Here is a 25,084-nt window from a genome sequence, read left to right as displayed (position 1 = left end):
TAGTATTTCATATAACAAATATCTGCTCTGTTGTAGAAATTTGAACAGGGTACTTTGGTAATGATTTTTGTCTTTGAAAGCATTGGCTAATTAAGATTGTTCTACTTTGCTTGAAATACATAAAATAAAAATTAATCCAAAACTCCAGTGGGACAGGAGAAGGACAGTTTGCCTCAGGCTGGTACCTTTTGTGAACATTAAAAATAAATAAATAAAGGAGTTGACTATGGGTAAATCTGAGGGGCATAACATTTAAAATCTACCTATAAACATATGGGATACATTTACAAATAACTGTAACCATATATACTTGAATACATACAATTATTTTAACTTAATTTCTCACTTCTTTTAAAACATGTTTTTGTGAGTTAAAAAGAAAATCCAGAACACTGCAAGTATATCAATAAAGAAAGAAATGATTTCAATGTTATTGCAGGATGAAGTTTTTGAAACAATAAACGCAAAAAAATTGACTCAATAACGAAAGCAAATTGGATTTTTTGTGTCTGACATGGAAGTTCTGTCTTCAGTCAGGTGCCTCTGGGTATATTTTCCAAATGTTACACAACAGTTTTGTACAGAATTATCACACGTTGAAGGTTCACCTACTGTACCTTAAAGCGATAATGTAGTAAAGAAAAGACAAACAAGTATCTGCAAAATGCTCAAATAGACCATGTAGGACTTGTTAAATACTTCCAACAAATTGAATCATATTCTCATTACCTGGCAGTTTTGTATTTAATTGCAAATAATTACTGAAACATTCAGTAAGACCTTTTTGTTTTCAAATTATTTCAACATTCCCCTTATGTGCTAAACTGTATATGTCCAGGGATTATAATTTAGTTTTGTATTTATTCTCCAGGCTAAAACTTGCTCTTATATTTTCCAGTTCAAAGACAAAGAAAGATGAAGTACTCAGACATCAAGAGAGTTCGAGAACAGCATAACTTGATTTAGTTCTCATAAAATTTAGAACTGTAGTGGATGATTGAAACATATTGCATTTTTCTCAAACTGAAAATATCACTCTTTTCAGCTATCACTCCACCCCTCACCCTTACAAAAAGAGCAGAGGGAGAACCTAAATAAAATATATACAAAACAAAAAACCTCTCTGTTAGGAAACTACCAGTAAAGAAGTCATCCTGGGACTAGAAAGTTGGAACATTGCTAAAATGTAATTTGTGGGCCAGACAATATCTTCTACATGTTAATGCAGCATTCTTGGGTACTTAGGTGAAATTTGGGGCCTGACTGTCAGAGTGAGGCTCAATTGGTTATTTAACAACAGGGAAATTATAGCACAAACCACCGGGATTTCCACTTTTATCACACAGCTAAACAGCAGAGATAAACTTTCTCAGAAGAGAAGAAAGAATATAGATGGTTCCTGATCTTTCACCAAATGTGCACAATTTTTCAAATGATGGCATGATTTCCTGAGCTCTCAAGGGTTTCAAATGGTTGCAATAAAACTTGACTGGCAACTATGGAGCTGAGTTTGGCAGTGACAGCAACAGCTAGTGTGGCCCTAGCCGCAGTTTTCAACTGAATCAGCACCCTTGGAAGTGATGGTTTCCAGCAGCATGTAAGACATAAAGCCAAATACATGTTTTGAGTTCCCATCTTCAAAGCAATCTTCTTCAACTGAAGAATGAGGGCACAGCAACCTTTTGCACTGCTTAGGCATATGGAATTTTAGGTGCAATTGGGATATCCTGATAAGATAGTACAGCTAGTTATCAAAAATGCAGATCGTAGTTAAGGGAAGGATTGTTAACAAAGATTCAGATTTATGGGTCAGATGAGAATGATAAAGTGATAAGATTAGATAGCATTGCAAAGGGAGAAAGTAAGAGAGTAAAAAGTATAAATGGCTAAGGAGAAAATTTAAATCAGGTAAAATAAGTTCTATTTGCAAAGGTACAAAAAAATAAAATAAAAGGATAATCCAAGAAACAGAAGAGGAATACAGACTTAGAGCAAGGAAAAGAGTGTTTCCATAATAGAAACTGGTCAAGAAAATATAGGCCTAAGAAAAGATACTTTTAATGTGGAGGCTAAAACCATTAATGGCCCTTACATAATTGTGTGGGTGTACAGAAGAATGCCAGATTGCAAGTGTTCCAGAATGAGCAGGTGCTGAGTAGAAAATAATAGCCACAGGCTGCTCCTCCCAGGTTATGGTGAACTCTACTTTAAGCATATCTTAAACCCCAGAGAACCATTAAGGTGACTAAAGACCTAAAAATAAATTTCATAATAGTTACCTTAATAGCTTTATCTGGTCAATAACACACGTTCTTTTTAGAGCTCCAAAGGGAATGGAAACATAAAGTATCCAACTTAAAAATAAATTGAACTTGAGGAATATGGTTCTATAAAAAGAAGGAGAGCCAGAGCAAAGTCAGTAAATCCAATACTAAAATTCAAGGAAAACAGGAGCAGGGACAGAAAATAAACTATTCTGACAAGAAAAATGGATAGAACTATAGTTATATAAGGAAGCCTATAAATACTCAGCACTATTATCTAACTACGAAACACTGAAAAATTGAAACCGCAGCTCTTAGCTCTGAAAAATCCAGAGATATTTGTGGTGGTTTGGTGAAAAGAAAATCCACTTTATATTTTCTCTGGTACACTTGGGCAGACACAAAAGTTTGTAAACATCCCTGAAATGACAATTTGGTATATAAATGTTGCCTCATACTCATTTAACAGTAACTTAATAATGCTATTTCCTTTTCCAATAGAATTATTTCTGGATTCTACCACTGTTAATAGTTTTCAGAACCTTAGCACTTTCCTACAAGGATTAATATAAGGGCATTCTCAGTCCCACTCTGTAAGTGCTTAATGCAAGGTTATTAACCCTAGGTAAGGACCACAAAGGATAGGTAGACAGAAGTGTCCTTTGATGAGAAAACAAAAATCATCTGTTTATTTGTATTAATGGACGACTGAAATTTAAAATTTTCATCAATTACAAATATAAGCAACAACCAATCATAGTGTTAGCAGTACCTATGATTTTTGTCACTAATAGAAATCACAGATATTTTCCTTTCACATAATACGTCACAAATGTAAAATATCACTGACATTTTTCACTAATATGAAACTATAGATCTGCTACTACTTATTTAATGTATTAATAGATCAGCATATACACTGAGAAGTCACATATTTTTAAATATTTTGATGATTGCCTTCAATTTCTTTGTATTTCATTTTATATGTTTGAAGGCATTATTCTGAGAAGGGTCTTTAGGCTTCACCAGACTGACAAAAAGGTCCATACTATAAAAAAGGTTTAGAAACCTGAGTTAATGGTTTATCTTGTTGGAACCGAACTCTCGATTCCCTCCTGGGCAGGGGTCGCCGCGAAGGACCACCGACACGAGATTCACAGCAGAGAGTTATTTATTACTAGCGCGCTAGGGTCCCAAGCTCTAAGTTGGCCCTGGGACCCCGACTGCTTGTTACATGCTGTTTATATAGGCAAACACAAATTCAAACACAGCTTATGGTGCGAAATTCAAACAAAGCTTGAGGCGCAAAATGATTGGGTCTAGCTATAGCCTGAGCAAGGTGTCTTGTTCTAATTGGTTAGAGCAGGACCTTATGAGGTTCTTTCCTGGAGTTGTTGATTCTGGGAACTTCGAGGCAGGGTGGGACCCCCGGAATTGGCAGGGTGGGACCCCATGAGGTTGTTTCCCAGAATTGGCAGGGTGGGACCCTATCAGGGTGGGACCCTATCGAGGCAGGGTGGGACCCTATCTAGGGCCACCTGGTGCTAATTTTTTAAGTTTTATGAGGCCTAGTTTCAATCTGTTTCAAAAGACATTTTCTACCAAAATAATGTGGGTGAAGCTTTTGGAGATAAAAGCTGTCAATGAGTCATTTTCATTGAATGTCCAGTCTGGCCTTTCTGCTGAATTTTGTTCTCTAGCTCCATGATAAAAACATGTAAGTCAAATAGCAGATGATGCAATTGTAAGCAATATTTTTGTCATTGTATTCACAGAGGTCTTACTAGCAGGGTTGAACTTTTATTGAATTCATTCCTGCTTCTCCTTAACTGTGCAGATTTAGACACTTAGTAACCTAGAGAGAGATGATGTATTCTAAATTACCTGCCCTGTGGACACTAACCCACATTTAAAAGACAAAGGAAAAGAGGTAAACTAAAGAGCAACCACCACCTCTTCACCCCCACGTCCTCTTCCCCATCACCTGCTGCTCAGGGGCTGCTATCTGAAATTGAGCATATTCAACTGAACCTTTTCAGTCTCCTTAAAACTGATTAGTATCCATGTAAAATTTCATAATCAATTTAGTTATTTGGTTTTCCAATACCTTATACACTGTCACTTTAGAATAATGCAGCTGGTATAAGAGTTCACCAAAACACACCAGTTGTTCAGAATCACAGGATTATGTATAAAGTAATGGGGATCACTCAGTACTTGGGGCAGGGGGAGGGAGAAAGTCTGCCTATTAACTTAATGAAATTTCTAGTTAATGTGAACATCAGTTTCAAAGCATCAAGGTACTGTCAGTAAACACATACTTAATTATGTTTTTTAATTTAGTTCCTTTCTTGTATCAGAGTGCACTCACACCTAGAGTTATTTAAGGAAGTGTATGTTTCACGGACATATATGACACTATCATCTACTTGACCTTCTTTGTTTAAGGAAGTTAAGCTTTCACAGACTTCTGGCTGTCAAACTGGAATTTTAAAACAATGGAAATGACTTATCTAAAAACTTAGACAATTTGCAAAATGGCTGTGGCAATAACATCATGCAAGTGATGAGACCAACATCAAAATAACTGACACATGATCCCTGATATTAAGTCACTTGAAATATTGCTCTGACATACATTTATCTAGTATTTTTGATTCCAAGAAAACAGACCCACTCAGTTTACCTCTAACATGAGGACTATTTTTAAGTTTGTATGTTAACCACATTATGATGAAGGCTTACATACTACTTGAGTTTCTGCCTCGCTTTCTCATTCTCATTCGCATTATTCCTATTTGTAGATCCCACAGTCTTTTAGAACTTTTGCTTCTTTCTGTTTTTACTCTGCTTCCTTGTCTGCATGAGTGATGAATTTAAATTTAATAATATTCCTCATCTTAATTAATAATAAGTAGTTCAAAGGATTGTGCATGAAAAGGTTAACACCAAAAAAGCAGTCAGTTTATAAGTGTTCCTGAGAAAGAAAACAATTCATTTAGTATTATTCAAATGTTCTTCATAGTATAGGAAAATATTATCTATTTATACACATTTAACCTTTTGAGTAGTCAGGAAGATTTTATCACAGGAGCTTTGGTGAATTCATTCATTATGCAAAACACTACAAAAGTTCCCAGAAAGCTGTTATTAACTGTGTCCTAGTATTTCGTCTAATCACAAAAAGTAAAACTATTTTTTTATGTTCCTTGGGTAGCAGTATTATTAACCTAACAATATTGCAAAGTAATACATAAAATTCTGTCCAATGAAGTTGATAAGCCAATATGATAAGAATAAAGTATTTTTTCTAATGCACAATTATCTACCAAGTAATTTCTAGTGGACATCTCTGTGCCACTTAGCAGGGGGAAATAACATCTCCGATAGAGTTTTCACTTGGAGAACTGTTGACATTTCGCTTGTTTTGAACGGCCCATTAATATTTTCTTAAACATATGTTTTCTGATTACAAAAGTATTCCATATCTGAACAGGAATACTTGGGAACCACAAAATTATTTAGTTTTATTTCATTCTAAAATGGAGTTCATTTAATCAACACACGTAACATACCATCAGAGGCTATGCATATAATGTTTACATATTGTTACTTGGTTCTTTCTACAGTGTGTCTTCCCTTATATCTGGTTGGCCAAATCCCTTTTCAGATCTAAAGTTTGTCAATGAAACAGACATTATTTCTTCAGTGTACTTACTTTTCTCCTTGGTAACACCTAAAATACCTGCATGAGTATTTTATGCATACCTGGATAAGTTGGGTGTTTGATAATTTCAGGCAGTTGAGTGACTAAGATTTCTTTGAGTTTAATAAGAATTCATTAGGGAGAAAGTTACCTAAGTTATCTATTTTGGTTGGTGTAAAATTGGGAAGCAGATGATCACTTGTTTAAACATAATGAACAGGCAACTGGATACATTTAATCCAAGTTTAAACTGAATTTTATAAAAGAAAAAAAGCAGAAAATTGCATAGTATTGGTCTTATACTTTTGAACAATATGTAAGTAAAAATGAACTATTGTTTTTCACTCTAGTCACACCTCCACTACTTCCAAGAATATGACAGTACATACAGTTTTTGAAATTTTAGGAGCTGGATAGACAAGTAAATTGTCTACAAGGCTGCTTTTATTACTTGCTGAGGTTTTTTTTTTTTTTTTTTTTAGTATTCTACCTTAACAATAAAGTACTAGAGAGAAGTAAATACCTATAAAAGTCATATTTCAGTTAATAATTCATGTGATTAATTAGTCATGCTTTTGAGAAATGAGAGTTAAAACTAACTTTTCAAATGATTGCAAAGTGTGTGGAGTAAACATAATCAATCAATTGATTTAATTTACTCAATTTACTTTCTAATCTGTTGGCAGAGATAATGAACGTTGGCTCTACATTAAAATGAATATGATAGAAAAGAGAAATATACAGTGAAAATCCAAGTTTATGCATATATGAATGTTTAATTGGTATTTTGCTTATTCATTCTAAGGATTGTTGTGTACATACATAAAACACAAGACTATTAGAAACAAATTTAACCGCAACAACAAAAACAATCTGTGGTTGGGACACAAAGTTCTTGATAAAGTAATGATGAAAATTTTGAAATTTATATATAAACGTTTACCTTTTAATGCTAAATCAGACTAATGTCATAATTGCCCAGATGCTAGTTTCATGTTTGAAGATGTTAGCATTGAAAATGATTGCCTCCAAAATTTATCCTGAGGCATTTTCTTAAACAGAGAAGAATGCACTATACCATAATAGGCTTTCTTAAAAGAGGAAATGTGAACATAGTTAATATTGTAGAGAGAAAATACACAGTGAGAGAAAGGAAAAATAAGGCCATAGAAGTTCTTGAGGTAGGCAGTTCAGCATGTTCCGTGTCTACGGATGTCTCATTATAAAATTATTCTGACTTTAGTTTCTAATAAACTGCTTCAGCCATAAAATCACTTTCAATCTTATAAAACAAAAGCATTAAACGTTATACTTCTGCTTTGCACAAAGAAGAGGCTCAGTAAATATCAGTTAAATGTTGAATGAATAACAGTCCATGTTGAACCTTTAGTCCAAAAGCCACAGCAGAACAACGGTGATGGAGAACACAAAGTGAGTTAGATCACTGTTCTACATCTTTATAAACATGACATCTAAGTGCCCTGCTCATTATTTTTTATAGTCTCTCCGCACTCCTTAAGGCATATGCAGCAAACAGAACACCTCCACCGCATCATGTTACAATGTTTATCATGACCCGTTGGTAATAGATGTACCTGGGTTCAAATCCTGGCTCTAAGACTTTAGGGGATTTACTTAACCTCTCTGAGTCTCAATTGCCTCAATTACAATTGGAAATAAGGATACTCTTCATGGGGTTGTTTTAAGGCCAAAATGCCTGACATATTTTTCTCTGCAGTAAGTATGTGCAGGCTTCATTTGTATATTTTAGGAAGGCCTGTGAGAGAAAAGATAAATCCATACCTTTGGAAGGGGAACAGGAAAGAGGTATGGATGGTTCACCTAAATAAAGGAATCAGCACGTTTGGATATTACTTATCTTAGTTTCAGAAGAGAAAGATATTGGATGAGGAGATATACCAGAGTGAAGTGCACTTGAGGTGAGAATGGGTAAAATGCTACAAGAGTTTGCATTGCAAGGTAGGGAACCACCCTAGAGGGAGATACTGTCTGCTGTGTTCACCTCAATTAAATTGATCAATGATGTTTTTGAGCAGCTGTTACTTCCAGGCACTTTAGAAGATGCAAGGGATGGGCCCGTTTATCGGACAGGACCCAGATATAACTGTTGTTTGGAAGAATTTATAATCTAATGTGGAAGACAAATTTATAAATATATAAATGCCCATTAAAGGTATACTTAAATGCCAAGTGCTATGATACACATATGCTTAGAGTCTTTTTGTACCCCAGGATTGGCACAATTAACTCAGTTTGGGGGAACGCTGGGACAGGGAAGAAAAGGACAGAGGCGTGAGCTGCAAAAATATTTCCTACACTGTCATCTAAATAAAATTCAGTCTAAGGTTTGCAGTTTGATATTACTAGAAGGTAAATTTCAAGCAGCCAAGAAGATGACCTTTTTTTCTGACCAATGGGAACCTATTGAATATTGAATATATATATATATGTGTGTGTGTGTGTGTGTGTATATCTTCTAAGATAGTGAACTGGTCAGATAATTGGGAAGTTTATTCTGAGTGCAGTGTATAGGATCGATAAAGGGGACTCCATTAAGAAGAAGGAGGCAGTAGTACAGGCAGTGAGATTCGGGGCTACAGCAGAATTGGCTAGATGAGAAAAGAGGACAAATAGGAGAATGAGTTAAGCAGTCAAATTAGCACATAATTTAATAGCTGATATAACTAATACCATTTATTCACAACTTCACTTAAAATATTAATTTTTGTTGTTTTAAAATCTTTTCCAGATAGAAACTTCTGAATTACTTATCAGTATTTTGACTTCTCACTTTCAGCAACTATGTAGATAGTAATGAAACAAAGTTGGAAGGGTTAGACCCAGACTCGTAAGGATTGCTCAGCATATGTACACCAGAGTATAATCACTAGAGAAGATCCACCTCCTTAATGAACTAATGGTACAGATAACGTATACTGTATACTATAGACAATAGCACAATATAATTCTAAATCATTAAAAGAGCCTGATTTACTTTTCATTTTGAGGTAGTCCCCTCCCTACTGTCACTGTTACCCATTGGTATATATGAATGCAGACTCAGTGGCAATCTTTCTGCTGAAATTACAGATCTTTTAGGAACACAGATGTTTAGTGTTATTGTTATTCCTTTTTATATTTGTTAACTTAGTGCTTAACATTTCTAACCCCTAACAGGCCTCAGAGTGTGCAGTCAAACCTTAAAAAGATCATACTCGACCCATGTCTTTATGAAAAAGAGACCTGTAGGCTGGGCGCGGTGGCTCAAGCCTATAATCCCAGCACTTTGGGAGGCTGAGATGGGCGGATCATGAGGTCAGGAGATTGAGACCATCCTGGCTAACACGGTGAACCCTGCCTCTACTAAAAAAATACAAAAAACTAACTGGGTGAGGTGGCGGGCTCCTGTAGTCCCAGCTACTCGGGAGACTGAGGCAGGAGAATGGCGTAAACCTGGGAGGCGGTGAGGTGAGATCCGGCCACTGCACTCCAGCCTGGGCGACAGAGCGAGACTCCGTCTCAAAAAAAAAAAAAAAAAAAAGAAAGAAAAAGAGACCTGTATAAGGACAGTTTCCTTTTGTTTCATGTGATTAAACTATCTTTGTTTTCTAATGCTACTGATACACTTTCAAAATGCTGACTTCCAGTCAGGATGACATTTGGATATACCCAAGAACAAAACTAATGGAAAGGAAGGTTAGGAGTTTCTAATTTTATTTATAAAACAGAATTTTTAGTCATGGACAAGTAATTAATAATGACAATGGAAAAACTGCTCTTTTTAGATGATTTTCGTGCCACGGCATCTGTGTCATCTGAAGGAGTAAGGAAACAGAGTCCTAAACTCCAGGCGTTACATTAACAATCTTTATAAAAATGATAAAATATTTAAAGTAGTATTTTATCAAGCTTCCTTCCATCTGTCTCCTCTTCAACCACTAGTCAGCCAAGTGCTAGGCAATGCTGAGGTTGATGACTGGAGAAGGAAGATGCAAATATAGTAAGAATAATCACTCCGTTCTTTAGATTTTAAGTGGATATTGCCACCCGCTTGACTTCTGTATCAAAATATAAGCCACACTACTATAAATAAAACAAAAAAAAGCCAGAATATTTTATTGGACCACCTGAAATTTTTTATCATGTGCTATTGACAACTCTTGTGCAAAGGTGTGCAATCCCTGAATTTACCACACTTTTTTTTCTGAAAAAAGTATGATACTTCATAAGAAACCAATAGTTATGCATAGTTTTTAAAAAAAATCTCAAAAACAGATTATGAAAAGAGTTGGCTGGGTACCACGGGGCATTTTGTGATTTTTTTTTTCCCAAGATATCCCCTTTATGTCCTTAGAAATTGGAAACAATGAATATTAACATTATTCTCAAATTGATTGGAAATATAAGTCATGATGAAACAAACAAACAAAAAAAGGATATGCCGAAGATACAGAAATCAGGTATTATTCAATTTGGGGGGAAATGGTTTGTTACTTTACTCTCATTTATGGACTTCAGGAAATGAGATTTCTTTGACTGGTCCAACAAAACTGCCAGCAGGTAAAACTTTATCTCCGTTTATCCTAAAGATAAGATTACTCAGATATTAAATTGGGGGGAAAAACTCGATTATAAAAGTGGTTTTCAGAGTTGTAATCTGGTTTATCAAAGTGTTAATATGAAAGTTTTCCACAGGACATCCTCATTTTGCACCACAATGAAGAAAAGTGCTTGACAGACCCAGACCTATTTTAAACTAAGATGATTTAATTAGTTATTTTTATTTCCAGTGAGTCTGGCAATATACTGTGGGGAATCATTTCATTTCCATTCATTACAAGAAGCCATAGTTTATATTTCCCCCAGGCAAAGATTTTTATCTGACAATTTGAATGCTTTGGTGACAGAAATAGCTGATGATAAATATGGTATTAAGGAGATGCCAAGTGGCGTGATAGTTTGAATCATTTTCAGTAACAGCTCATGATTAATAATTGTGCTTATGTATGTATTCAATTATTGAATAACGTTTTGCATGGAAAATGGGAGTAGATGTTCTACTCCATTTTTATTTCTGTGAAAAAAAACCGAATGCATGTAAAACATGGCTGAACTGGTAGCATATGTTTAAAACACGTGTCTCCAGGTAGTAAAAGAGGTCAGTCTCCTCCAGCTACGACTTTTTAATCTCTTATTTTTGTTTTATTACAGTAAAACAACAACAATGTAAAAGCTACCATTTCCTGAAGGCATGTTTGTTGCCATATAGTTTACTATGTGCTAACCATGTATTATTTCAAACTTATGAAACAAACCCGTAAGATGGGTGTTACTCTCCCTGGGATACACATGATTAACCAGCACAGTTCCCATACTTTGCTGTGTATTGGTATCACTGTGAACTTTAAAAATATATATGTCTGGCTCATACCCCAAGGCATTCTAATTTAATTGGTACTGTATGAGATGCGACCTGGCATTGGAATTTTTAAAAGCTTCCTGTGTAATCCTAATGTGCATCAAAATGTGTACACTACTGGATTAATCTGGAGCTGCTGAAAGGTTAAACAATTTCCGCAAAGCCACATAGCTGTTAAGTGGTGGGGTAGAAATTCCAACTCAAAACTTTCTGGCATCACAACTCAAATGCTTCCATGAAGTAGGACACACTTTTTCTTTAGGGTTCTGTTCAGAATAGAGACTTTTGCACTTGTATTTGCCTTCATGTCCTTAACCAAAATTGCAATGAGGGACAGTTTTGATAAACTGATATAATAGAAAGTTTGTGAAGACTCAATAAGGTGCTTTGTGTATATTATAAGTTACCACTATACTATACTTGTTACCATAGTTGTTTCCCAATTAAATTACCTGCATTTGTAAATTGTATGATCTGATGAAGTGGTACACCTATAAATTAATCTAATTAATCTATAAATATAAACTGAATGATTCTGTTTTCTTTTTATCTTTTTATCTATGCAGCTTTAGTTAGCTGAGCTGATAACTTTTCAAAATATGAAAGCACTAAGGACATATTATCATAACCCCTTGCCTGAGCAATTTTTAGCTCCCTCACATAATCTTTCCTTTTTTTTTTTTTTTTGTAGTTTAAGAGGATTTTAGTAATTAAAGAAATATGTTAAACTAATGAGATACTTTCTTACTAATGTAAGGTAAAATTTACATTTCTGGTTTGCTTTGTGTATTTTTATGTAATTGATCTTCCCTTTATATTAAAAGAAGAACTATATGCTGCTGTATCCATAAGACTATTAAGTTAAAAAATATCCATTTACTGGTTTTTGAAGCACTGGACTAAAAAGAATGATTTCTAAGAAAATCCAGTCACTGTTCTCATTTGTACAGAATTTTTAAGAAATGAAATTAATTCTGTTATTTTCATTTTGTGATAATGAATATGCATCATTTTATGTTTGTGACTTTATAGTCCCTACCTAGTTCCTGGTTCATCCCATAAATTAACATACTAGAGTGGTGACTTAGCCAACATTTGTAGAATGAAAATTTCTGGAGAAATTAGTCTTTTTTATAAAGCCAAAATGAAAAAAAAAAAAAAAAAAAGTATTAAGTCCTCTTTTCTTTAAAAACTTAAGGGAAGCAGGTAATTCTATTTTTGGCTGGTTTTTTTTCAAAATTTACTGCTTCATAATGGACAAGCATAGGATTATTTAAAACTTTGTATTTGTCATATGTTTTTAATATGTTTATAAGAAGTATATTTATTTACTTAATCACTAGGCCAAACCCTATAGCAATAAAGTATTCTGCTGCAACATTTTAGAAAATACTAATTTATCCCATTATGGATAGTTTGTTGAACACTGCTAGTATTCCATACCCATTTCAGCAGCTAAAGATTTAAATCTAGATTTAATATTTTTAAATAGTTTCACTTGTCTAAAATGCATGTATGTATGTATTATTGGGTAGTATTAGCAAATTCTGTATATTGTTTTTACTACAAATATTGTTCAACAAAAATAAGCATTTAACCCAGATACTATATAATGTCAGCATATACTTTGTTGTTACATATAATAAATTTGAAAAGAAACAGAAGTCAACTTTCCTATTTCAATGGGCTGATCCATATTCATTCCAGTATGAATCTCTATTGAATAAGAGATAATGTATGAAAAGCTGGCTTAGCTTCAACAGGTTTATAATAAAATTGTTACTCGATTAAATCCTTCTAGATATATTTTTATAAGACTAGTAAAGCATCCTTTGTTTCAGTAGCTTTACATTTGTTATGTTTAAAGTTCTATGTTGAATTATTCCTTTCAGGATTACCAAAGCCACTGTAAATACAATATTTAAAACACTTGTGGCAATTTTATTTGTAGGAAGGTTCAGTTAGTAAATGCATATTATCAAGAATTCATCCTCTATTTCAACTTTATACTGGAAATGCTGGCAATTTTTTTTTTTTTAATTTGAAAAGATGAAACACAGCACAGCTGAGGTTGTGACTTTGAGAGCAGGCTTGGAAATTAATTGCAGGAATGTTTAGGTCCCTGACCCAATCCTATTACTTCTCTGATTATGCAGGTATGACCTATTATCTTCTAAATGAAAAATATGTTCTTACATTTTTAAAAGTAAATGCATAATATAGATGTCTGTAGAATTCAAATGAACAAATCATCTACTATATACTTTCCTAGGCTCCATTTTGCTCTCTGTCATTTCTTCCACAACTTTTCAAAGGGTACTAGTATTAGAGAAAGCTCAGTATGTCTTTTTTTGGCACCCGCAATGGCCTCCTGTTTCATCTCTTGGATTTTTTTTTTTTTTTTTTTTTTTTGACCTCTGGAACACTAAGATTTCATACTTGACCTAAATTAACATCCAGTGTGAAGAAAAGATAACTACATTTTACAGAAAACGAAATAACTAGATATAGCTGGTAACTGGATTTGGAGCTATGATTTATCTCTCAAATAAAAATCAGTGCCTGACACGGCAGTAATATTGTTTTATAACCAAACATCAAAGGCCTTAGGGCACTTAGCTTGATGTGCATTTGCCAAAAAATCTTAAAACACATAAATAACTTAAAAGCGTGGGAATCTGTCTTTTACACAACACTGTTTGAATATTAACGTTTTGTATTTGACTAACTTTTTGTATTTGACTCACGTTTCTTCAAGCAACTCAGTCCCTCTTTTAGCATTTTAACCTTAACATTATACCCTTCTTAGCTCTTTCCTATGTAGATATATGTTTTGTCAGAAAGCAAGAACAGGTGTACAGCTACAGGTTTTTGAATTTCAGGCTTTTGAGTTTACAGACAAATGTCTCATCAATCCACATAGTTTTTACCACTTGAAAAATCCAAATACTCTTCCATTTTAAAAGAATGCATCTTAAGCAAACTACTGTGAACTTTTCTGTTGTCCTACAGCAGAACTGTTTACTGTGATAAGAGGATAGTCATCTTAGATTTTGTCTACTTTTGTGAATTATCTCAATAAGAATTTTGGCCTTTGAATGCTAGAGTTCATAGGCTCTACTATTTAAATAATAACCATTATTCTGCATCAATATGCTCACAAATCAGTTTGAGAAATATTAATAGACAATTTTTTATTATAGTTTAGTTTCTTCATGGGCTTCATTTTTCCTGAATTGAAAACAATTAATTTAAACTGATAATATATCATAATTGGCTTGAGATAACACACAATGTGAAGAAAACATAGCCACATTTTGAAGGAAATTGCTAGATGGCTGATAATTGTATTCCAAACATAGTATTTTCCCTACCTCCAAGAGCTGATGCTTATATATTTTTAAGCCTGCCAGTGAAGAAAGCATTTCTGATTTTAACACCCTCCCTGTATGTTGAATCCTTATAGTGATAATATCTACATTCAGAGGACTAATCCACCTTCAAAAAAGAAAGAAAAGCAATTCCAAAAAGCAATGATTTGTTTTAGTTTACTTTAACCTGTAATATTGAGAACTGCCCATTTGTAAGCACTGTGCTAAGTGCTTTGAAAACCTAAATAATGCAGAAGGCATCGTCTCTACCTGTAAGAAACGTATTATCTCAGAGGAAAAAAAAAAAAAAAAGAAGCACAAATTGCCGTTCCTCTTCATTTAACCTGGACACCTTCTGAGCTTTCAATATGGAAAATAATAGAATACAGGTCCTAATAAAATTGAGAGAATGTTTTCCTAGCAAAAATCACAGAATCACAATATTCACAATTGTGAGGAAAATTAGCATTTATCTAAGCTATGCTGCCCATCTGATAGGAAGAAACAGCCTTTTCTTTAAAGTACACATGCATTTTATATGGAATCCAAGTAAGTTTAACTAATTTTTGAAAACAATATTGAGTATTTCTTAATTACTGGTTTTCCTAAGGAAGGTTACTGTGACTGTATGTAATGTTTATACCCTGACACAAAGACGCAATCGCTCAGTGTGGAGAGAGACTAACCTCACCAAGTGGAATTTTCATTCTCATTCCTTTGACGATGATTATTCTCAGTGTCATGACCAGAGGCTGACACCCAGGGGGTGCTCTGCAGGAGTCTGGGAATGAGTAAGTGAATCTAAGGCTGTGTGGTGCATGTTCACCTTCACATTCTCACTCTGTATCTGGGAAACTTTTTGGCCATTTCCCCATCTCCTACAGCTGAACTGGAATATTCAGGCCCTGTTCCTGAATCACCTTTTCTTAAGCTTTCCATCTTCACTCCATCCCTTGCCCTCTTTCTTATGATACAACTTCCTAACACACCAGAAAAAATGATAGCCTTGAGAGAAATCAAATCAAATGCATGGGGGGCTTAGCTGACAAGACTCATTAAAAAAAAAAAAAAAAAAAAAAAAAAAAAAAACACCTTTAGGGTTCCTATTAACCCTCAGTTCACAGCGTGAGAAAGAGTGACCTTGGTCCCTCCCTCACCAATTAAAGCCTGGTCTCAAGACAACTCTAAAATAAAACAAATGCTAGGAATAAAAGAAAGGCTGTGGTCCAAGTGGCACAGAGGAAAGCTTATATTTGAATCAGCATTAATTTCTGCAGTACTGGAGGTCATCACTAATCCATTCACCAGTGCTTGCATTCAGCACAATTATCACACTATACTAAGCACAGCAGAGGACTCACTCGTATAAGATGAGATGCTTGGAGAAAGGGAGGACTGGAGATGTTTAAAGGAGATTTGTTTCTTACATGGCTTTAATTTGAAATCCTTTCATTCTGAAGATGTCTGGATATTGAGATAGAACAAATGAAAGCAGTACATTCCTGTTACGGATTCAGCTGTGCATCTCACTTATTTGAAAGGCTTAATCAGCACACTCAGGAACAAGATGTGAGACATCTTGAGGCACTGCTTACTTGTCAGCTGCAAGATCAATAAAATGCAGAAGCCATTCTTTGCCGCACTCCAGAGAATGAGTTTGCAGAGTGAGAAGGACTCCACTTTGAAGCTTTTTTATTCACATCCCACTCGGCCAAAGCAGAAAAGTAGCTCTGGGGAGGCACTTGAAGTTTGGCCCCAGCTAGCCCAGCTGCTCCTGCTAAACCTGCCAGGTGACTCACTTGCTCAGTATTAGTCTGAACAGCAGGGTGTCAGGTCAGAAGGCATTTCCAGTCTACTCAGACAATTCAGGCAATGTAGTTATTTTAAATGACTACGTAAAAGATGCCTGAAATCCTCTGGTAGCCAATGTTGAATGGACTCATTAATTTAGGATTATTGTTGTACCTGACAAAAGCAAGCACAATACCAAGGATGCATAAACACAGATCTTCCAGACAGGAAATGCAGACTACCATATTCTACTACCATATTCTATTTTTGTATTCAGCATTGATCGAATTGCCACTATGCCCTCTCTAGAGGTAACAGTGGGGAATTTCAGAAATACCTGGTAATGCTGTGTGGCACCGATTTGAAAGAGAAGAGACTCAGACCACTACCAGTTACATTTTTTTAAAGTAATAAATAAGTGCTCTTCTTTACTCAGCATATAAACAATTTCTAAAGAAGGCCTCTATATCTGTGTACCTTTGAGAGCATGTAAGTGTAAATGATTTTTAATTAAAAATGAAGTGTACAAATAAAATGCTACCATATTACCTGCCATTTGTATTGTTTATTTATCTTTCATATTTATTTTTTAGAAGTAATTCCCTCCACAAATATTTATTAAATGTTCACTAAAATTGAAGCTTGCTGCTAGATACTGTGAGGAGTATAATCTTCACCTACAAACAGGTTCTCTATCTTGTGGGAAAACAGATGGGCACTCATAAACATGTGGATGAGTTGTGGACCAGGGAAGTACTGGACGTGGTTTGAGCATAGAAGCAGATTTTCACATCTCAATCCTGTCCCTGCAGCCTGGTTGATATGAGAGATGTTGAGAGTAGCCCACCAAAATCAGTATAGAGAGAGAAGGAAGGCAAGACAAGCAGATCCTCCCACGTTCAATCCAACAGCAAGAATGATTTTTGATGAAATTTAAGAGAGAAATTTGGTCCAGTGGTGTTATTTGTGAAACATGGCCAATCTCAATGAAAGGAAACACCTATGTTTGCTCTCTGGAGCCTTTGAAACTCAGACACTCCATTTCTCTCGTCTACCTTGCATCTAATCATTACTAGTTCTGCTTACCTCTTAAATATTTCTAAACTCTTCCTCTTCTCCACACCTCTTTCAGGTCTGCATTATTTTTCACATAGACAACTGTAGTATCTCACTCTTTGGACATAGTTTTGTCCCCTCTTAAATCTACTGTTTATGGCACAGTGGGAATGATCTAAATTAAATGAAAATGTGGTCATAGAGTCCTTCAAAAACTCCCCATCACTAACAGAACCAAATTCTATCATCACAGTCTTCCGCAAAATAATCTAGTATGTTTCTACTTCTGCACTTCATCTCTTAACCATTCCCCCACCAACCCATCTTGATCTCGTGATACTGAACTGCCTCTAATTCCCTCATCAGAGCAGCCTGTTCCCTGCCTGTGTCTATCCTGTCTCCTCTCTCCACTATGCAAGCTCCTATTCTTTTCCAGGAATCATTTCCAGAGTCCCATGCTAGGTTATTATTCCCTTTTTTCTTCTCCCACTGAATCTTCTGCATTCACCATCACAACATCTGCCATATTATATAAAAGTGTTCTTATTTCTATGTGTCTCCCCATTACACTGAAGCCCCTTCAGGAAACCAGTACTGTAGACATAGCCAGCTCCTTCTTCCTGTTCAGAGATCCGACTTGGTGTAGCCTCTCAGAAAGATCATCTCTGATCACCTGACACCCACACTTGATTCACCCTTCTTTTTTTCCTTCATAGCATATACCACTTCATGGTATTTTCTTGTTTAAGTGTTTGTTTATTATTTGTCTCTCCACTAGAGTATGAATCTTTTAAGAGCAGAGACCTTTTCTGCCTTATTTATCCCTTTGTCACCACTACCTAGAAAAGTGCCTAATATGTAGAAGGGCTTCAAAAAACACATATTTTCAAAACTGAATTAAATGAACAGATGGAGTAATGGACGGATGAGCATATACTTAGAGGTCAGTAAATTAATAAGAATGGAATTAGCCTATCCATATTAGATAAGCGGAATATAGGTCGGTGATGGTATCAGGCTAATTTTAGATTGAGATGTGAAAATCTACTTCTGTGCTCAAACCACGTCCAGTACTTCCCTGGTCCACAACTCATCCACGTGTTTATGAGTGCCCATCTGTTTTCCCACAAGATAGAGAACCCCTTTGTAGGTAAAGATTATATTCCTCACAGTATCTAGCAGCAAGTTTCAATTTTAGTGAACGTTTAATAAATATTTGTGGGGGGAATTACTTCTAAAAATAAATATGAAAGATAAATAAACAATACAAATGGCAGGTAATATGGTAGCATTTTATTTGTATTTATTGTATTTTATTTGTAGGAGACACACACCACTATAAACTCTAGGTATTTAATTCTGTGACTGAATGCCTGTATTGGTTCATTCACACATTGTTATAAAGAACTACCTGAGACTGGGTCATTTAGGAAGAAAATAGTTTAACTGACTCACCATTCTGCAAGCTGTATAGAAAGCATGGCTGGGAGGCCTCAGGAAACTTACAATCATGGAGGAAGGGCAAAGGGGAAGCAAGCATGTCTTCCCATGGCAGCAGGAGAGAGTGTGTAAAGAGATGTGCCACACACTTTTAAACCACCAGATCTTGTGAGAACTCACCATTATGAGAACATCAAAGAGGAAGCCTGTCCCCATGATCCAGTCACCTCCCACCAGGTCCCTCCCCCAAGACTATGGATTACAATTCAACATGAAAGTTAGTTGGGGACACAGAGACATACCATATCAGTGCCATACATTGTCATGTACTGTTATAGTGGATCCCAACTTGTGAAAGCTCTGTTACATCCTGAATGTTACTAGTGATATCTTGTATGTTCATTCCATGTTAATGTTCCTGTTGCCTCCCCTAGGATGTGGAAGTATAGATGCCTCACATAATATAGCAGAAGGAAAAGATCTGAGTCAAATTTTGGAGAATTACTGAACTCTCCACATTAAATTACAGAGTCGGCCGGGCGCGGTGGCTCAAGCCTGTAATCCCAGCACTTTGGGAGGCCGAGACGGGCGGATCACAAGGTCAGGAGATCGAGACCATCCTGGCTAACACGGCGAAACCCCGTCTCTACTAAAAACACAAAAAATTAGCCGGGCGAGGTGGCGGCGCCTGTGGTCCCAGCTACTCGGGAGGCTGAGGCAGGAGAATGGCGGGAACCCGGGAAGCGGAGCTTGCAGTGAGCTGAGATCTGGCCACTGCACTCCAGCCTGGGCGACAGAGCGAGACTCCGTCTCAAAAAAAAAATAAAATAAAATAAAAAATAAAATAAAATAAATTACAGAGTCATCTTTTGCAGGCTTAACTTCCCTCCTCACAATTTTTCTAATTCATGAAATAGGCCTGATAACATTTTTTTCTTGAAGTATTATTTCAAAGATTATATGAGAAAACACATATAGGTACAATTTTCAAACTTCAGAGTTCTCATCTGACATTAATTACTTCATCAAATATCATTTCATATATCTTCTCTCATTTGTTGATAGTAAAAGCAATGTATATTTTCATATTATCTTTCTTTTTAAGTATCCTGTTATTAATTGTTTCAGGTCACTTAATCTTAGGTGTATAATCATTTGCATTCTGAATTGTAATTCCTTCACTGGTTTTTATAACTGTTGAATTTAATAGAATATTGGGGAAGTGGATAGCACAGGCAAAAGGAAATTGGATTTTGAACCTTTTATTGTGATGACATCCATTTGATTGTGGTCCACATGATTAGTGAAGAAAATCTGCTGTTGTGATAACTTTGCAGAGTGAAATAAATCTAAGGCTTGGATTTGCTTATTACTTTACTGTTTAGGAGGAAAAAAGCCCCCCATAACAATGTTCAGTGCATATTTATTAGGCTTTTCCTGTGTACAAGCCACCATGAGCATCTAAGTATATAACAGTGAGACGTACATTGCTCCTACTCAAAGGGGGCTAAAAAGCCAGGATTACCTCAATTGAGGTCCTCTAAAGAGAAGCATGCAAATAACCTTACAGAACCAAGCTCATTATTTTTTCAGCAATTTATAGTTCCAAAAGCAAAGCTTTTATTATCTTCTTCACAACTGATAAATTAAGTGTCATCATAACCCCAATTTTAAAAAGTAGGAAAATGCAGAATCAGAAACTCAAAGCAGTACCTTGACAACTCACAGACTCACACCTCACTCAAGAACCCCCATCACAGTCATGCTTCCTTTGGTGGCCTTTTTTGAATATATGTAAGTGACAGAGTATGGTATGCAAATGTTGGAAATTGGGTTTTGGGGGAATATTTCTGTTTGTTTGTTTGTTTAAAGCAACAATATAGAATTAAGGACTGGTAATACTTGTAAATTTTACATCATGGCAATGAGATAGCTCATGCAAAAATACTTTGTATAAGATATAGCCCTAAATAAATATATCATGTCAATATATATTATTTGAATTGTGGGGGGTGTTTTGTTTTGCTTTTTTTGTTTTGTTTTGTTTTTTGAGATTAAGTCTCACTCTGTTACCCAGACCAGAGTGCAGTGCAGGTTGCTCACTGCAACCTCCGCCTCCTGGCTTCAAGCGATTCTCCTGCCTCAGCCTCCCGGGTAGCTGGGACTACAGGCACATGCCGCCACGCCCAGGTAATTTTTGTATTTTCAGTAGAGACAGGGTTTCACCATGTTGGTCAGTCTGGTCTCAAACTCCTGATCTCAGGTGATCCGCCTGCCTCAGTCTCCCAAAGTGCTGAGATTACAGACATAAGCCACTGTGCCCAGCCTGAATTATGGTTTTTTTTGAAAGAATTAATATGCAGGACTAAAGGGCATAGCAGAGACTGGGAGCCTTATGGCAGAGTGAGTTGCGCATATATATTTTCAAAATCGCTCATTGGTATTTGACTTATATGATAATACAACAGTTCAGAGCCAATGGGTTTCCTGGTATGTTAGCTACTAAAGGGAGGTTGATAGATTAACCAACGAAGTAGAATTATAGGATATTGTGATTTGAGATGTACTCTCTGTTTTAAAATAGTTACAAATTCTGTGAAGATATCTAATTCAGCATAAAGTCTTAAGAGGTATGCAACTAAATGGCACAGAGTTATTTTTAAGTCTGTCCTACAGCTCATTAATCAATTCTGGCTCTCTAGCTCTGCTAGTCTACTTACTGGCCTACAATAAATGGCCTGCAATAAAAGATCTCCCTGCCTGCTTCATTTTTCCATCCAAACATTTTACAAACCAAGGACAAGATGCTTGAGACCCCTTTGATGATAATATTATTAAAAAGCTAGGCTCCTGCCATTATTAAAATCACAGTGTCATCATGAAAGTTTCTTAGTACGTTTATGAAGTCTGTAAAGATCTTGAAGTTTAAAATGGAAAGCAAAATAAGGGTCCAAAGATTTAATATCTGAACTTTTAACATTAAGTTTTTGGGAATGTGAAAACCAGATTATTATCTGCAGCTCTTAAGACTTCAGTTCTACTAATGAATGGCTTCTTAATTTAATGATTCTAAAGAGATATAGTGTACCTTCATAAAGTGCTAAACAGTCTTAATTACATGTTAAAAAAAGATCTTATTATCTAAATTTATCATACCAAGTAACTTTTTGTCAATGGCAAAGATGCAATTTATACTGTATTGATATTGTCTTTACTAATACAGTCTGATGAAGATAATTACGCATCCATATATTTTTATCTTCTTTATAAAAAAAATTTAAAAATTTGAAAGCCGTCAGAGCTACTTACTATCTGAGCATGGAATAGAAAAAGAAGCATGTTTATGACAATTAAAAACATGGTTAACAATGAGAAATATCTTCCTTTCTTTTTTTTTTTTTAATTTATTTATTATTATTGTACTTTAAGTTGTAGGGTACATGTGCATAACGTGCAGGTTTGTTACATATGTATACTTGTGCCACGTTGGTGTGCTGCACCCATCAACTCGTCATTTACATCAGGTATAACTCCCAATGCAATCCCTCCCCCCTTCCCCCTCCCCATGATAGGCCCCGGTGTGTGATGTTCCCCTTCCTGAGTGCAAGTGATCTCATTGTTCAGTTCCCACCTATGAGTGAGAACATGCGGTGTTTGGTTTTCTGTTCTTGTGATAGTTTGCTAAGAATGATGGTTTCCAGCTGCATCCATGTCCCTACAAAGGACACAAACTCATCCTTTTTTATGGCTGCATAGTATTCCATGGTGTATATGTGCCACATTTTCTTAATCCAGTCTGTCACTGATGGACATTTGGGTTGATTCCAAGTCTTTGCTATTGTGAATAGTGCTGCAATAAACATACGTGTGCATGTGTCTTTATAGCAGCATAATTTATAATCCTTTGGGTATATACCCAGTAATGGGATGGCTGGGTCATATGGTACATCTAGTTCTAGATCCTTGAGGAATCGCCATACTGTTTTCCATAATGGTTGAACTAGTTTACAATCCCACCAACAGTGTAAAAGTGTTCCTATTTCTCCACATCCTCTCCAGCACCTGTTGTTTCCTGACTTTTTAATGATCGCCATTCTAACTGGTGTGAGATGGTATCTCATTGTGGTTTTGATTTGCATTTCTCTGATGGCCAGTGATGATGAGCATTTTTTCATGTGTCTGTTGGCTGTATGAATGTCTTCTTTTGAGAAATGTCTGTTCATATCCTTTGCCCACTTTTTGATGGGGTTGTTTGTTTTTTTCTTGTAAATTTGTTTGAGTTCTTTGTAGGTTCTGGATATTAGCCCTTTGTCAGATGAGTAGATTGCAAAAATTTTCTCCCATTCTGTAGGTTGCCTGTTCACTCTGATGGTAGTTTCTTTTGCTGTGCAGAAGCTCTTTAGTTTAATTAGATCCCATTTGTCAATTTTGGCTTTTGCTGCTGTTGCTTTTGGTGTTTTAGACATGAACTCCTAACTTTCAAAAATATGATAATTCGTCTGCTAATTTTTTTCATGTTTTCAACCTCAAAGTGTAAACATTTAATTACTGACAACCGTTGGATTTTGATAATAATTAAAATCTAAAATGTACTTGGTCATAATCACCAATCAAGTTGACGTGCATATACTGATATTTAATAGTGGCAATGAACTTCTTTCTTATTTTCAAAAATTCTGATAAATTATTGTAGTATATTTTTATAATACAATTATCGTATATATTATACAAATTTAAGTTGGCAAAATATTCAGTATAGTATATGAAATGTTAATGAAATTAAGAAAATCTTTTCATTATATCATATCCCTACTTATTCTGAATTTTCAAAACTGAATTTAAAAGAAATGTACCTTCTGCTGAAATTTTATAAAGCAATTAAGAATTTGTATATAATTTTATATATAATACAAATATATATGTAATTTTTAAAGATGGATTTACCTCCATTTGTAATTTGAAAAACTAAACACATTTGGTATCTGAGAACATATCGTTTGAGCATAATGTGCTTTAATCTTAGTATTTTAAAATTTCATCGGAAAATTTTCTTAAGTTTCTCAGTTGCAAATTTAAAGATATACATGTAGAATCCCAATATGTAGAATTGTGAATTTGGAACTAAAGTGCTAATAAGTATTTTAATATCTTGATTTACTGAGTTGTACACATTGTCACGTATGATGTTGTCAAAGAGTTTACCTGCTCTCTTTATAAAAATAATTTGTCTACATATATTTTATAATTTATAACATATCATGGGGTATTTTAATAATATTTTAAAATGTTAACAGATTTACCCATTTCCCTTTTGTTATGGAGGCATAACTGATCGTGGCTATAAAAATTTAAGTTATAAAGTTTATAGACATGAGAAATGCTAAATCAATACAAAAAAGACTTTGACAAAAACTCAGCTTTATGATAACCAAGAAATAATGGATGGAAAGATATTTGTTGAGAGCTTATAATTTCTGAGGCATGCTAATCTCCAGGAAAATAAAATATGAGATAAGCCTTTCAAGAGCATTATGCTTTTGTTGACGTGATCCACAACCAAAAACTATCAGTACAGACACCAGAATCATAATGCAGAAGGGAAGTGTCTATTTAAAGTGACTACTTTCAAAGCTAAGAAAGAAGACAGTGTCATGAGAAGCAAGAATTGTTTCCTTAATGTAGAGATCAATAACAGATCTGTAAAGGAGATGAGGAGTAAATGGCATGGTAGTGCAAATTCAAATCATCAAAAAAAAAATCCTGGCCGGGCGCGGTGGCTCAAGCCTGTAATCCCAGCACTTTGGGAGGCCGAGACGGGCGGATCACGAGGTCAGGAGATGGAGACCATCCTGGCTAACATGGTCTCTACTAAAAAAAATAATACAAAAAACTAGCCGGGCGAGGTGGCGGGTGCCTGTAGTCCCAGCTACTCGGGAGCCTGAGGCAGGAGAATGGCGTAAACCCGGGAGGCGGAGCTTGCAGTGAGCTGAGATCTGGCCACTGTACTCCAGCCTGG

At 35.4% G+C, this 25,084-nt stretch overlaps 1 protein-coding gene across 2 annotated transcripts in view; it reads left to right on the top strand.

Moving 5' to 3' along the window:
* EDIL3 (EGF like repeats and discoidin domains 3) overlaps positions 1-25,084 on the top strand; it is a 463,034-nt gene that overhangs the window by 269,313 nt on the left and 168,637 nt on the right. The gene's annotated exons all lie outside the window — the stretch shown is intronic.

Source organism: Theropithecus gelada, chromosome 6, assembly GCF_003255815.1.
Source record: "Theropithecus gelada isolate Dixy chromosome 6, Tgel_1.0, whole genome shotgun sequence".
In the NCBI taxonomy this organism is placed as follows: domain Eukaryota; kingdom Metazoa; phylum Chordata; class Mammalia; order Primates; family Cercopithecidae; genus Theropithecus; species Theropithecus gelada.
The sequence above is the reverse complement of the archived record's forward strand: the minus strand, read 5'-3'. Positions and strand labels throughout refer to the sequence as shown.